Here is a 12,287-nt window from a genome sequence, read left to right on the forward strand (position 1 = left end):
GATGTTCCCTTTTGGATGTTGTGCACACCACGTTTTGGTTCAGTTTGTAATAGGGCATCCCTTTTGGGTGTTCACTTTCTTCAATGAATAAATATGCAGCAACATATTTTGGTTCAAGCAAACTCGGTTTTCTCCATGTTTGTGTATGATGAACATTTTTGCCTCTCGTGATGATGTGCCTCCTGTTATATACAGTTGTTGCACTGCATATTGTTGTCTTTAGAAGAGGATTGTGTTGCTTGACACTCGAAAACAATTGATGTTGTTATCCATCTCTTTATATGGGCTACTTCCTTTCTGGCTGCCACTCTAGTCCTTTTTTTTCAGAAAAAAACAAGGGAAAAATATATAGGAGTTTTGGACAGTCTACTGCACATTTTGTTTACTCATGTCAGATATGAATGCATGTGTTACTCGTAAGGGAAGATCATGTATCTAGTGTAGTCTTGTACAGTTCCAGCTGTTCCTTGCCAATGAATAATGATCTTGTTTATGTTTCTGATGTGATACATACTTGAATTTCTCAATATTCAAACTCTTTCCCTCTGTGTTGCGATGCGTGTGCAGCTGATCGGGAACACGCCATTGGTGTACTTCAACAAGGTCACCAAAGGTTGCGTCGCCACCAAGCTCGAGTCCATGGAGCCTTGCAGGACCACATCGATGAGGAACATGCGGGATCACATGGCCAAGCTGTCAATCTGTTGAGCTAGACGATGAGATCATCGGGTCATGCCTCAACCTCGAGGCGACGATGATGCTGACTCCCCACACAAGGTTGTTCTCTACCCCGCCCTCCCACCCAAGATGCTTTTTTAACAAGTTACCACTGCTCTGCCTCTAGCATAGTTTCTAGACACTTGGAAAGTTTATGGCAACAACCTCCAGCCTTCTGCTGGAAAGCTTATGGAGCTTGCGTTGCTGTACCAGTTATTGTTGTTGCTTCATAGTGCAAACAAAGAAACACTTCCAGGCCTGCACTTGTAGGATGCTGTTGTACCAGTTTATGAACTCATCGAAGCATTTTTTTGTAGGGCCGTATGTCTTGACCATGACATAAAGAAGTTGTTTTCTTGCATGGATGCACACGGGCTTAATCAAGATCTATGATCCTTACTTGCTCTGATCGTCTACTGCTGCTGCTGCTGCTACTTGATCTTGCACTATTCACTTGACCATCTACTTACTATTGCTTTGGTCCTCTACCGATGCTTCCTTACCAATGGAGCTTGTGCAAAAACAGTGTAGTTTGGCACTGCCCAAAGCAGTTATAGCATATCTTTGTCTTGTCTTGTGTTCATAGACAAGGAAACCTGACTCGGTTTTTGGATATTATTACAGGAGGAAGAGCATACATCTAAATATAGAAAAAAGAAAACCTGCAAGTCGTGTCGGTTAGAGGCTTCCAAGGGCCACCTGGAGTTGGTCGTCAAGCAGAAGTGGCTCGGCTCGCTCTATATGGTATGATGAACACTTTTTCCTCTTGTGATGATGTGCCTCCTGTTATATGTAGTTGTTGCATTGTGTGTTGCTGTTCAAACTTAACATAATTTTTTGGAACTTCCAAAACTTTTAGTTGTGAAAACAGACTCAATTCCACTCTAGCTGGAAGAGAAGCACATATAGTTCCAAAACTTTGAGTTGTGAAAACAGACTTAATTTTCATAAAATAAAACAAGGAGAAAAGATATGCTTTCCAGTACTGCACATTTGCTGGTTTGCTCTGGTCATCTACTAGTGCTGCTACTCGATCTTGTACTGTCCACTTGACCATCTACCATTCCTTTGGTCCTTTATTGATGCTCACTAAGGTTGCTCTCTTCTCTGCCATCCCACCCAAGATGCTTTTTTAACAAGTAATTGCTGCTCTGCCTCTAGCATAGTTTCCAGACACTCGCATTGTGCTCCTGTTCAGAGTGGACAGCTTGTGGCAACAACCTCCAGGCCTTCCGTTGGAAAGCTTATGGAGCTTGCATTGCATGTTCTTCCCTACTATTGTACAGGAGTGATGGTCAGGTCGGCTGGGTGCCGATGATGTTGTTCATTTTAGTTCTCTTTTTTTGCTGATGGTTTTGTTGCTAAACTATGGGCTTGTTCCATAGTGGAACCTGAAGCAAATTACTATTGTTGCTTCATATGGGGAAAAAGAAACACTTCCAGCCCTGCACTAGTAGGATATTGTTGTACCAGTTTGAGAAATCATCAAAACCTACTCTTCTTAGGCCGTATGTCCTGACCATGACATAAAGAAGTTGTTTTCTTGCATGGATGCACACTGGCTTAATCAAGATCTCTGATCATTACTTGCTCTGACCATCTACTTCTGCTGCTACTTGATCTTGCACTGTTTACTTGACCATTTACTTACTGTTCCTTTGTTCCTCTATTGATGCTTCTTACCAATGTGGCTGGTGCTAAAAGAGTGTACTTTGACATTGCTCAAAGCAGTTATAGCATATCTTCGTCTTGTTTTGTGTTTATAGACAAAGAAACCTGACTCGGTTCTTTGGATACTATTACAGGAGGGAGAGCATATATATCTAAATCTAGAAAAAAGAAAGCCTGGAAGTCGTATCTATTAGAGGCTCCCAAGGGCCACCTGGAGTTGGTCATCAAGCTGAAATGCCCCGACTCACTCTATACGGTATGATGAACCCTTTTGCCTCTTTATAGATTGTGGTGTTGCATTGTGTGTTGTTGTCTTTAGAAGAGGATTGTGTTGCTTGAATCACTAGTAGAAAAACACCTAATAGTCCCGGTTCGTAAGGGCCTTTAGTCCCGGTTCGTAATGGGTCGTTACTAATACCTCCACCCATTAGTCCCGGTTCAAACACGAACCGGGACCAATGTGCCTTCACGTGGCCCTGTGCGCCGAGCCCAGTCAGGGGGTCTTTGGTCCCGGTTGGGGGTTTTTGTTTTTTTTTTGAAAGGAGGGGGGTGGGGGTTTTGGGGGGTTAATTTAGGTGTTTCATATATTGTGTTAGCTAGCTAATTAATAGAGAGAAGTGTCCTCTCTTATGTCCGTGCTTGGTCGACGCTATGTACTATATATACATAAGTGATTGAGAGAACCATTGAGTACAGAAGTTCGTCATGCATACTGAGAGAAGTGATCGATCGACCTCTCCTTCTCCGAGAGATTGGTCGAACAACAAGTTTTCGTATCATGTATCCGACACTACTGGCTACATACATGTACAATATGTATAAGATCTCTTAATTACAATCCCCTAGCAATTGAAATCAATTTCCACATGGTACTCTCCGGCTTTATTGATGATGTGGTCAAGAAAGAATCCCGCCAATTCCTCTTGAATTGCTTTCATGCGATCTGGTTCTAGGAGTTCATTCCGCATCTGCCACGTCTAATTTGAAGAAGGGGGTTAATTAATACATATATATGAATGAAACTCAACAGAAATGATGGTGTAATAAAATGAAATTGTGAATATTATTGCTTACGCACTTCATATTATCTTTTAGAGTAGCCCCGCTTGTTTTTCAAAGTCGCGTTGTGGATGAACTCGCACACATAGTATCCACAGAAATCATTCCCTTGTTCCTGCCACAAGCACTTTACGAGAAATAAAGGTCAATCAAAGTGATAATGAAGCATTATAAATGGCATTGATGAAAGTATAGCTATAGAATCAACGGGAGATGCGCGCAACTAGCTAGCCAGTAGTACTTACTTTTGGGTATGTATATCGCAGCTCCTTCGGCAGTCCTGGAGCTTCTGCGGTGAACTGTTTTCAAACCCTGCAACACAAAGAAAATAATTATTATTACTTGAGATATCAGGAAATAAACAAAAAGTTGCCGGTATGATGCGATAATGATCGATTGAACTTACTTGTTGAGCAATTCAGTCATGTCCGCATAGGTTTTGGGATCTTTCCGTCTTGAGTCTAAGACGGTTACTAGTCCCCACTCAAGCTTAATCTCCAGAAGAACATAGTGGTACCTGCGCACGCATGCATAACTCATCAATTACATTACTATAACCTCGCTCGAGTAATAAGGGAAACTGAATATGCACACGACAGTAACACTCACTTGCCGTTGTAAGGAAAGAGTATGGTATCTTTGTTTTGATTTTTGATCAACGATCGTAGCAAGTTGTCCTCGGCCTCTTTGACGTCCTTTTTAACCAGAAATTCATCTATGATATTTGTGTTAATGAACCCAATATCATAAATTTCTTGTTTTTTGCACTCGACAATCTTCAATCTGCATAATATATTGAGGATAATTAATTATAAATACATGAAATGAAAGAGTCGAGCTATATATAGAGACTTAATGACAGAAATAGTACTTACAGACAGTAGCAAAAGACCATTAGTTTATCAAGGGCCTTTTGATTGAAGAACGCGAAGAACTCATCAAATGGAACAGTCAACAGATCAGTTTCAACGAGGTCGTGCTCCTCTTTAATATTCAGATACAAAGCATTCGTACCCGCAGACTCTTTGCAGGTTTCCATGTACCAATTATGGAATCTTCGCATCATTGTTGTCAGAGATTTTTCATCTTTGACGAGAGGCTTCCCGTACTCGTATCTGTGTTCGTCCACCTCCAAGAAATCAGGAAGTTGATCAACAGGCAGGTAATCTGCAAGATTGCCATAACCGGCCACCGTCCCCGGAGCATTAGACACATTGAGCGGGGGGCACGATTGTTGTGCTTGTTCGCCGAGCTGGGCAATTTTTTCCCCTTTGCTCGTTCTTTTAACCTTTTATCACTGACAGTAGTTCCCGACCGCTGGGCTTGGAGATATGTCTGTTCAGTAATGCGCTGATAGTTGGTTCTCGGCGGAGGCTTTGGTGGTTTCCTCAGGGCATCGATAGTGCGCTTTGCTTTCACCGGATCTACCTTCTCCTCCGGAGGTGGATGTCTCTTTGCTTTCACCCCTTCAAAGAACTCCTTCACGTGGGTCCGCACAATCGTATCATTTTCTTCCTCGGTCCTCTCATACGGTAACTTCTCTAGAGGCTTGAGAGGTGGACCGTATCTGTATTGCCTCCCGCCTCTGGTTGTGCTGCTAGACGCCAGAGCAGACGGAGCTGCTGCGGCGTCTGTCTTCTTTCGTGCTTGCTTACGAGGCGGAGGAGAAGGAGTACGACGTGATGGGGTTGTGTACCTAGGGTAGGATCATGGACCTGATCCAAGTAACTTACCCTAGGACATCCTTAGAAGAGGTCGCCTTCCAGTCGACCAACGAGGATTCACTCGACTGGCCTGAAGGACTCGACCACGAAGACTCACTCGACCACCAGGAGGTCAAGAGGCACTCTGCACTGCAACGGTCTGTAATCAAGTAGACTTTATGATAGTAAAGGCACTTTATGTGGGGCGTTACCAGTAACGCCCCAGACTTAACTCACCTTAAACCCTCTCCTGCGTGGGCTGGCTGGGGTCCTGGCGCACTCTATATAAGCCACCCCCCTCCACAGGCAGAAGGGTTCGGCACCTTGTAATTCATACATTCATAATCCACTCGACCGCCTCCGGGCTCCGAGACGTAGGGCTGTTACTTCTTCCGAGAAGGGCCTGAACTCGTACATCCTTTGTGCTTACAACCTCTCCATAGCTAGGACCTTGCCTCTCCATACCTACCCCCCACTCTACTGTCAGGCTTAGAACCACGACAGTTGGCGCCCACCGTGGGGCTGGTGTTTTAGCGATTTTGTGGAGAAGTTGCGATTCTTCCGAGTACTCTCATCATGGTGTCTGCTGGAGTTTTGGTCAAGGGTCAAGAGATCCGTCTCGGCACTCTCACCTTCATCGCCGACGACTCCGCATGGCTCCAGGAGGCTCCACTCGACGTAGACGCGCTCCCCGTCCGCGGTGCGACGCATTTTCGCGCATGTGTCCGCGGCGTTCTGCTGCGGCAACCGTCGACCCAGTATCAGTCGGCTCCTCCATCGTCCACCCTCCCGGTCTCCCGCCAGCGCAAGCGCTCAGGCCGGTCGAGGCTTCAGCGATGGGTGAGTCACGCGGTGGCTCGCCAATCGGCCACTACACAAGTTGCGGCAATCGAGCCCAACGAATCTCTCTACGGCTTGTTCGATCAGTCGACTGGCTCCGGAGAGACTGCATCCGAGTGCGGAAGCAGTGATCCAGCGGCGGAAATCTTGATGGTCGACGGGCCCCACAGCCCTCCTGGCTTCGCCCGTGGTGGTGGAGCAGGTGACGGCGGCGACCCTGCACGAGACTACGAAGAGTACCAGCCCGAGCCACTCGACTCTCTGCAAAGAGAAGAGCTTCGCCGCAGGAACGAGGATCCCCTGCGTATTCCCATCGCAGGAGAAACCCCCGAGGCTCGTGCCTTGGAGGAGGCGCGTCTGGCCAATTTGGCCGAGCGCACTCGACTGGAGAACCTTCAGCGAGCACTCGACGAGCGCGCGCGGCAACGAGTTCCCGACACCAGTCGACGTCAACTCTTCCCGCCGACTCAGGTATATCGAACCCCAATTCAGAATTTAGCAGCTGCGACCCGTATAGCAGAGTCCATTCAGCCTTCGCAGTCGGAAGCTGGCAGAGGTTTGCTGCAGATCAGGGATCTGCTCCGGGCAGCAGGAGATCAGAATTCAGCCGTGTCTCAGTCGCGCAACAGAATTCACAGTCGATCTGTCACTGTGAATACGGTCCAGTCGGCTCACAGCCCCAGATCGCCTCCGCGGCGCGAAGGGCGTGAGAATCGGCGAGATCAATATGGCGACAGACTCGACCGAGATGATAGGCGTCGAGTGCCCTATTCCCCTCCGAGGGGTGGGTCTTACGCTCCTCGGCAGCCAGATGATAGGCGTCAGTACAGTACAGGACATAGGGTTCCAGTTGACCCCAGAGAGCCAGGCTTCGACGCGCGATCCATTATCGTGCAAGGGTTGGTCGACCGGAATAGAGCCCATCGAGGTGCACTCGACAGAGATGTACCCACGAGCAGTCGAGTACATGTTTCTGGTCCTGAATGTTTCAGCAGAGCTATCAGAGCCGCAGTTATCCCCCCCAATTTCAGGTTGGCAACAGGAGTCAGCAAGTTCACTGGTGAGTCTAAGCCTGAAACTTGGCTTGAAGACTACCGAGTGGCAGTTCAGATCGGTGGTGGGAACGACGAGGTGGCCATGAAGCATTTGCCCCTCATGTTGGAAGGTTCTGCCAGGGCATGGTTGACTCAATTACCCCCTAGCGGCATTTACACTTGGGAAGATCTGTCCCGAGTGTTCGTCAGAACGTTTGAAGGGACTTGCAAGCGACCAGCGGGATTGACAGAGTTGCAAGTCTGCGTGCAGAAAACTAATGAGACTCTCAGAGAGTATATTCAGAGGTGGATCACTTTGCACCACACTGCGGAAAATGTCTCTGATCATCAGGCAGTATGCGCCTTCAAAGACGGCGTCAAGAACAGAGAACTGAGTTTGAAATTTGGTCGAACCGGTGACATGACCTTGAGTCGGATGATGGAGATTGCTACCAAGTACGCCAACGGCGAAGAAGAAGACCGACTCCGAAGCGGCAAGCACAAGCCGAGTCAGTCGGAAAAAGGAAACACCAGTCGGAAACAGAAGCGGAAGGCTGAACCGGCAGCTCCTGGAGAGGCTCTGGCCGTGACTCAAGGAAAGTTTAAGGGGAAACCAAAAGGATCCTGGAACCCCAAGAAAGTAAAGGATAAAGAAGGGAACGACGTGATGGATATGCCGTGTCACATTCACACGAAGAAAGATGAAGAGGGGAATATCATTTACCCAAAGCACACCACTCGCCAATGTCGACTCCTGATCCAGCAGTTTCAGGGAAAACAGTCTAAGGACAAGGAGAAGGAGTCGGACAAGGCCGAAGACAAAGAGGACAGTGAGGGAGGATATCCGCATATCAACTCCACTCTGATGATCTTTGCAGATGTGGAAAGCAGAAGTCGACTGAAAGTGATTAACCGAGAGGTGAACATGGTTGCCCCAGCAAAGGCAAATTATCTGAAGTGGTCTCAAACACCCATCACATTCGACCAATCTGATCACCCGACTCATATTGCCACCCCCGGGAGGCAAGCTTTGGTGGTCGATCCAGTTGTCGAAGGCACTCGACTGACAAAGGTGCTGATGGATGGTGGAAGTGGGCTGAACTTATTGTATGTAGACACATTGAAAGGTATGGGCATTCCGATGTCCCGACTGAGCACTAGTAACATGAGCTTCCATGGAGTTATACCAGGGAAGAAGGCCGAGTCACTTGGCCAGATAGCTTTGGACGTAGTGTTTGGTGATTCGAAGCATTTTCGCAAAGAAAAGTTGACGTTTGAGGTCGTGGATTTTCAAAGTGCATATCATGCCATTTTGGGGAGACCAGCCTATGCACGGTTCATGGCTCGACCATGTTACGTGTACCTCAAATTGAAGATGCCCGGTCCCAAAGGTGTGATCACTGTCACCGGTGATAGGAAAAAGGCAGAGGAGTGCTTTCAGAAGGGCTCCAAGATTGCCGATTCCCAAGTGACAGCGGTCGAGTTCGAAGAATACAAGCAAAACGCAGATCCGAGTGACTTGCTGCGATCCAAGAAGCCCGCCACAGAGTCTGCATTCCAGTCGTCCGGTGAGACGAAGCCTGTTCACATTCACCCGACCGACCCCGAAGCAGCTCCGACTCGCATCTCCACAACACTCGACCCAAAATAGGAAGAAGCGCTCATCCAGTTCCTCCGTGAGAACTGGGACATTTTTGCATGGAAGCCCGCTGACATGCCAGGTGTTCCCAGGGGACTGGCTGAGCATCGCCTAAGAGTCGACTCGTCTGCAAAACCAGTCAAAGAGCATCTCCGGCGGTCCGCCGTCCAGAAGAGAAAGGCCATCGGTGAAGAAGTGGCTCGACTGTTGGCGGCAGGATTTATCCGAGAGATATACCACTCCGAGTGGCTCGCTAATGTCGTCATGGTTCCTAAGAAGGACAAGTCGCTCCGAATGTGCATTGATTTCAAGCACATCAACCGGGCCTGCCCGAAAGATCACTTTCCTCTCCCTCGCATAGATCAAATTGTTGACTCGACCGCGGGATGCGAGAGGTTGTCTTTTTTAGATGCTTACTCCGGGTACCACCAGATCCGTCTGTACGGGCCCGATGAGATAAAAACAGCTTTCATCACTCCATTCGGGTGCTTCTGCTATATCACCATGCCATTCGGCCTCAAGAATGCCGGAGCCACATTTATGCGAATGATTCAGAAGTGTCTACTCACCCAAATCAGTCGGAATGTGGAAGCTTATATGGATGATATTGTTGTCAAGTCACGAAAAGGTTCCGACCTGCTCGCTGACCTCGCCGAAACATTTGCCAACCTCAGAAGGTATGATATCAAGCTCAATCCATCAAAGTGCACATTTGGAGTTCCTGGTGGCAAGTTACTCGGTTTTCTCGTTTCCGAACGGGGAATCGACGCTAACCCAGAGAAGATTGGCACTATTCTCCGAATGAAACGCCCTGTGCGAGTGCACGATGTCCAGAAGCTTACTGGATGCTTGGCCGCATTAAGTCGATTCATCTCACGACTCGGTGAAAAGGCACTGCCTCTTTACCGACTGATGAAGAAGGCCGACAAGTTCGAGTGGACTCCAGAAGCTGATGCAGCGTTTGCCGAGCTAAAAGCTCTGCTCTCCACCCAGCCGGTGCTTGCTGCTCCAATCAGCAAAGAGCCTCTGTTGCTCTACATCGCAGCCACAGGACAAGTTGTCAGTACTGTGCTAACGGTCGAGCGGGAAGAAGAAGGAAAAGCTCTCAAAGTTCAGCGCCCAGTGTATTATTTGTCTGAAGTCTTGACTCCATCCAAGCAGAGATATCCTCATTATCAGAAGCTTGTGTATGGAATATACATGACCACAAAGAAGGTTGCTCATTATTTCTCTGACCATTCCATCACAGTCGTCAGCGACGCTCCACTATCAGAGATTTTGCACAACAGAGATGCAACTGGTCGAGTGGCCAAATGGGCGATTGAACTTCTTCCCCTTGATATCAAGTTTGAGGCAAAGAAAGCCATTAAGTCCCAGGCGATAGCAGATTTCCTCGCCGAGTGGATTGAACAACAGCAGCCGACTGAAGTTCACTCGGAGCATTGGACTATGTTTTTCGATGGCTCTAAGATGTTGAATGGTTCCGGTGCTGGGGTTGTCCTGGTTTCCCCCAGAGGAGATAAGCTCAGATATGTGCTCCAGATTCACTTTGATTCCTCCAACAATGAGGCAGAATATGAGGCCCTCCTATATGGGTTGCGCATGGCCATTTCACTCGGCGTCCGTCGCCTAATGGTCTATGGCGACTCGGATTTAGTGGTCAATCAGGTGATGAAAGAGTAGGACGTGAGAAGCCCAGCCATGACTGGATACTGCAGTGCAGTGAGGAAGCTGGAGAAGAAGTTTGAGGGGTTGGAGCTCCATCATATACCCCGACTGAAAAATCAAGCAGCTGATGATCTAGCAAAGATAGGTTCCAAGAGAGAAGCCATTCCGAGTGGTGTGTTCTTGGAGCATATACACACTCCGTCAGTCAAAGAGGATCCTTTCACCGAAGAAACTCCGCAGCCCAAGAGCGCCACAGATCCGACTGAAGTTGAAGTCCCAGCGGTGGTCGACTTGATCATGGAGGTTTTGGTGGTCATTCCCGACTGGACGATTCCGTATGTCGCATATATCTTGAGGAAAGAGCTTCCGGAGGATGAAGAAGAGGCTCGACAGATCGTCCGTCGATCTAAGGCCTTTACCGTAATCAAAGGACAATTATACAGAGAAAGCGCGACTGGAGTCGGTCAGAAGTGCATAACACCAGAAGAAGGTCGACTCATCCTCAATGATATTCACTCGGGGACCTGTGGTCATCATGCGTCCTCTCGGACCATCGTGGCCAAAGCATACCGAGCCGGATTTTACTGGCCCAAGGCGAATGAGATGGCAAAAGAGATAGTAGATAAGTGCGAGGGATGTCAGTTCTACTCGAATATGTCGCACAAGCCTGCGTCAGCTTTGAAGACCATCCCACTCGTCTGGCCTTTTGCAGTTTGGGGGCTGGACATGATCGGTCCTTTGAGAACAGGACGAAGTGGCTTCACGCATGTACTGGTGGCAGTCGACAAGTTCACCAAATGGATCGAGGCTAAACCAATCAAGAGCCTTGACTCCGGAACTGCTGTTAGCTTCATCAGGGAACTAATATTCAGATATGGAGTCCCGCACAGCATCATTACGGATAATGGGTCGAACTTTGACTCAGAGGAATTCAGAGCTTTCTGCGACTCCCAGGGCACACGGGTCGACTACGCATCAGTCGCCCATCCGCAGTCGAATGGACAAGCAGAGCGAGCTAATGGACTGATTCTCAAGGGACTGAAGCCTCGACTGATGCGTGATCTCAAACACGCGGCTGGAGCTTGGGTCGACGAGCTTCCATCTGTACTCTGGGGACTGCGGACCACGCCTAATCGGTCGACCGGAAGAACTCCATTCTTCTTGGTCTATGGAGCTGAAGCAGTCTTGCCGAGTGATCTTCTCCACAATGCTCCTCGAATTGAAATCTACAACGAAGCAGAAGCTGAACAAGCGCGGCAGGACGCAGTCGACCTTTTAGAGGAAGAAAGGGAGATGGCTCTGATCCGATCGACCATCTACCAACAAGTTCTGCGCCGTTTCCACGCCCGAAATGTGAGAGGTCGAGCCTTCCAGGAAGGGGATTTGGTTCTCCGAGTGGATCAGCACAAACCACACAAGCTTGCTCCTTCTTGGGAAGGCCCCTTCATCGTCACCAAGGTTCTCCACAATGGGGCGTACCGTCTTTACAACGTCGAGCATAATATCGACGAGCCCCGAGCTTGGAACGCGGAGCTACTCCGCCCATTTTACACTTAAGTTTTATCACTCGGATGAGTTGCAATAAAGTACTTTTGTAGTTCATCCACAATATCTGTCACTTTTTATTTTTATTTTCCAATAAAATTCCCCTCAGTGGGTGACTTAGTTGCGAATCCGTTTCGCCTAAGTTTGTAAAAATCCTACCGAGTGGTGAGCCAGACTCCCACTCAGAGGCTTAGCTGCGAATCCGTTTCGCCTAAGTTATCAAAATCCTGCCGAGTGAAGAGCAATCCTCTCACTCGGGGGCTTAGCTGCAGCCATGTGCTCGCCTAAGTTATAAAAATCCTACCGAGTGAAGAGCAACCCTCTCACTCGGGGGCTTAGCTGCAGCCATGTGCTCGCCTAAGTTATAAAAATCCTACTGAGTGAAGAGCAACCCTCTCACTCGGGGGCTTA

General features: G+C 48.3%; 1 pseudogene; it reads left to right on the forward strand.

The window, feature by feature from the left end:
- The window catches only part of LOC119360303, a 38,104-nt pseudogene that overhangs the window by 7,314 nt on the left and 18,503 nt on the right, over positions 1–12,287 (forward strand).

This window comes from Triticum dicoccoides, chromosome 2B (assembly GCF_002162155.2).
Source record: "Triticum dicoccoides isolate Atlit2015 ecotype Zavitan chromosome 2B, WEW_v2.0, whole genome shotgun sequence".
Taxonomy (NCBI): Eukaryota; Viridiplantae; Streptophyta; class Magnoliopsida; order Poales; family Poaceae; genus Triticum; species Triticum dicoccoides.